This window comes from Rhagoletis zephyria, unplaced genomic scaffold, assembly GCF_001687245.7.
Source record: "Rhagoletis zephyria isolate East Lansing unplaced genomic scaffold, Rhagoletis_zephyria_1.1 Rzeph_scaffold_02738, whole genome shotgun sequence".
Classification (NCBI taxonomy): Eukaryota; Metazoa; Arthropoda; class Insecta; order Diptera; family Tephritidae; genus Rhagoletis; species Rhagoletis zephyria.
In genome coordinates, this window is record NW_016159822.1 from 11,122 (window position 1) to 15,524 (window position 4,403).

A 4,403-nucleotide genomic window follows, 5' to 3' on the forward strand; every position below is an offset into this window, starting at 1 on the left:
TGAAAAAGTATTGGTTATTTATCACTATCTAAACAAATGCAATTTGGAAGTTTTCCCTACTGGGTTGCATGTATCTAAATATCTTGAACTCACTTATTATCGCGTTATGGATAATATTCGTCTGATAATATTCTTTGCTAGCACGTATGTACAAATGTGCAGAATATGTGCAATGTAAAGATGTACGTATGTGCAAATATTTACGTATGAAGCCGAGTATATGGCTAAGCTATGCTTTGTCACAGCAGTGGTGAGTTAAGAAACGAAAACAACAGAGAATTTTGTTTTGATTATAGTGCGTATGTATGTATGAGAGAGGGGGTAAGGGCGTACCAATAAGAATATACAACAAAAGTATGAAAGTCGTTAGAACTTGGAAAGACAGCGGTGGCTGAAATAAAAAGTGTTACACCATGTTACAGTTTTGTTCGTCACTGTATATATCACGATCCAGAAAATAAAGGTCGCACCATTCGCGGACCGCTAACCCTCTCTTCGTCGATTTGACAGCATCCATCCAATCGCTGACGTCATAAAATACTTTTGTTTACATTCACTGTTGCCAACTTGATGCTTTTCGCATCAAATTTAGTGGGTATTCAAAACGCGAAAATTAGAGTGCGTTTGGTATATGTGGACTGTATTGTCCGATGAACAACAGCGCCTCTCTTAGCTATTAAGCGAATAGTTGCAGAAAATGCAACTGGTAAAAATGCTTATATGTACTTATGTTGTTCGGCAATTTGTTTAGCCAAGTTCAACGAACTATGCGACCAACGGCAAAAATTGGTAAGCAGAGGAGCCTATTTGATTTTAATGTGCTAATATTTTGTTCTTGAACAGTGGGACACAGTAGGCATATAAACTGCAACGGAATTTATTTTGGGGTATATATCAGAATTTGTATATACAGTGACGAGCAAAACTGTAACATGGTGTAACACTTTTTATTTCAGCCACCACTGTCTTTCCAAGTTCTAACGACTTTCATACTTTTGTTGTATATTCTTATTGGTACGCCCTTACCCCCTCTCTCATAAAGATTTGAAGTGAATCCAACAACAATAATAAAACCAGCAGCCAAAAGTGTAAATTAAGGCAAATGTTACAGTTTTGCACTCACTCTAAGTTTTGCATTTGACAGTTATCTTTTACTTAGGTGGAAGTCAGATGACTTTTTTCTGTATTGTAATTTATTGAAGAAGTGATTACCAGTAGATAATATGATTAATCAGGAAACATAGATGTAAATAATAGATTAACTGCGGAAACGCGGGCCGTGGGAAAAGTGGCGAAAATTGTGGAGCTCGCCACATGAAAATGTTAGGACTGAGAAATATAGCCTAAAATGTTATTAAGGACAAAGGAATTCTGCCAAAAAATATTACGGTCCGATATCTTGTGAGCTTAGTAGCAAGTAGCGCTGCAGCCACTATTACAGCAGCGCTTAAGGTATTAAAACTGAATGCAAATCAGTAGCCAACGAGGCGAAGAATTGTCAAATTGAACGCAAAGGCATAATAATGGAAGAAAAAACAATTTTGATCAAAATTCATGTGCGAGAGTGGTAGCATTTTGCCGGATCGCACGAAAACCGGACCGTTGCCTATTGGGATATGTTAGGCCTTACAGAATGCAATAAAAAAAACACATTTTTAAGATTTAATTGAAGGTTAGTTGGTATGACAAGACTAAATTAATCGCTTTCAATCAGATGGCCGGGCATGGTATTAGATCAAAGACCCAAATTAAGCCTAAGCGCATCATGTAAGGCAAACTGTGAATCACAGTAGTCGGTCAATAATAATTTGGGGTTGTTGCATATGTTCGCAAAGACTGAATGCAAAAGCAAAAATTTGCTATTTTGACGTCCACAATCCCCGGATATGAATCTCGTCGAAAATTTGCGAAATCAACTAAAAGCGCGGCTTACTGAGTATGCAAGTCCGTCCAATGGAGTACATGAGCTATGAAAGCAAACCAAGGATACATGGGAGGCTATACCTCCAGAATTTTCACAGAGATACAAATAAGGTATGCCAAATTGCATCCAGGAACTAAAAAATGCAAAAGTATACTGAACATTGTGTTAACAATTCTTTTTTTTCGTGAAAATTGTCAAAAAGTTGTTAAAAATATATAAGTGCAAAACTGTAGCATATGCCTTAATTTACTTTTTTGTCTGCTGGTTTTATTATTGTTGTTGGATTGACTTAAATTCGTTATAAGAGGGGAAGTACAGGTGTACCGATAAGAATATACAACAAAAGTATGAATGTCGTTAGAACTTGGAAAGATAGCGGTGGCTGAAATAAAAAGTGTTACACCATGTTACAGTTTTGCTCGTCACTGTATGTACATATACTTATATATATATAAGATCGGCGGTATGTGGAGATATACCGCTTTCCGGAAAAGGGAATTTTTCTGCCAAAATTTTAATAGCGGCAAATTGCCGACGTGAAATTTTTGGGCGGCAGGAAAATATCCGCAATGGTTTTTGGCGAGAAAAAATACGCCTTTTATTTAATTATATATATATATGTATGTAAGTATATACGTATGTATGTCCGTTTGCAGTTTATTAGAAATAATATAACTTTTACGAAAATGAAAGTTATATTATTTCAATTTTTAAGGAAATTAAAAATTTGCCTACTTACTACTTTCCTTAATTTATGTAGATGGGATTATGTAGATGTTTGCTTTGCCTGTTGTTACGGCTGATGCTATTGTTGGCTGCTGATGTTGCTGCTGATGATGGCTGCTTGGCTAATGTATGTAGCTCGATTCCCTTGTATTCTTGCGCCTGGTGTTGTTGTTGCCGCTGATGCTGATGCTGGTGATTGCTTGGTTGGGTGATGGCTGCTGATTGCGCTTTGTTGCTGTGTTTGTTGCAACTTAATTTACCACAAATGTATGCATGTGCACAAAGGTATTTTTAATTATTTATTTTTTTTTCACTCTGAGTTAGAGATATATACGTGCACTTTTTTAACACTTTTGTTTGTTGTTTTTGCACTTAGTTTTTCAGTTTTTTTCCTTTTTTATTTGTTTGTATGCACGATTATCGTACCACTTGCTTGCATATATGTATGTATGTAGCACTGTATGGTTGCGTGCACTTTTGTTATCGAGCACTTGTGTTTATAAATTTTTCAACTATGTGTATAGTTTTTATATTACATTAGCGGACGTACGATACGCGTTTATTTTATTTTTTATAAATTTTTTTTTATTTTTAAGTTTTTGAATTTTTTTTTCCTTTTTTAGCTGCTGGGCCACGGTTGGCTGCGGAGGACCGTGAATATTTCCAAATGGTCGCCTTTCGCACTCACCTTGTTCACAGTACACACTTTGCTTCCGTTCTTTACACACATTCTTTCCACTTAAAAGAAATGCTTTTGTTTGAGTTCAAAATGTATTCTACAAAGTGTTTAGCCTTTTATTTGAGGAATTCTGAATTCACAGCATATAAATATCTAATGATACGTATATAAAACCAGTATTTTTTTAACTAGATTTAAAATTCGTATTGATTTCAAATACAAAATACTAGGACGCGTGCGCGTTGACCGGGGTTGGTAGCTGAACTAACGTGTCGCTGATTTGGCACGATGATGGGAAGCGGCCGTGCGCGCTCGTTAATCTTTCTTTCGGTGTTCGCTGCGGCCAAAGGATGCGCGCACGGCCGCTGAATTAAGTTTAAGCGGCGGCTTAAACAGCAGGCAATACAAAAAGATATGCCGTTTTAGTCCCGCAGTTAAGTAAACATTTTTAGCCAATGCGAGTTAAACTTTCGTTTAACAGGCGGACAACTTTTTTGATGTTCAGATTCCTGTTCACTAAGGGCCGTTTGCACCATGTCTAGTTAACGCTAACTGGAGGTACATCCTTCAGTTAAGCACATCCACTGCTTTATCGATCACATGTTATATGATGGGTGTCGATAACGTCGATAAAGATGTTTAACTGGGAGTTAGAATTAACTAGACATGGTGCAAACGGCCCTAAGAAGCAAAACAAACTTTCACAAATATGTTAAAGCTCATAAAACCATTGTTACCTGCTACTAGAGTCGCATTGTACTTCAGCGGCTTCGGCCGGCGTTTTTAAACGTTTAACAAATCTGCAAATGTAGTAGTTATTTTCACTTTTTTTAAAGAGGGAAGCCAAAGTAAGTGCATACTTGTTTTAAATAGTTGAATAACTGGCATATTTGAAGGCTGGAAAATTATTTTCATAAGTTAACATACACAATTTGCTCTTTACTATTTAAATGTTCTTTTTTACCAGCATATACATCTCGTTTGGTAAAATAATGAAGTGCACTGCAAATTCTTGCTGAATGCCTGAACAAATATGGCGTCGCGCAATTTCCTTGTAAACCAGGCGTACTCTCA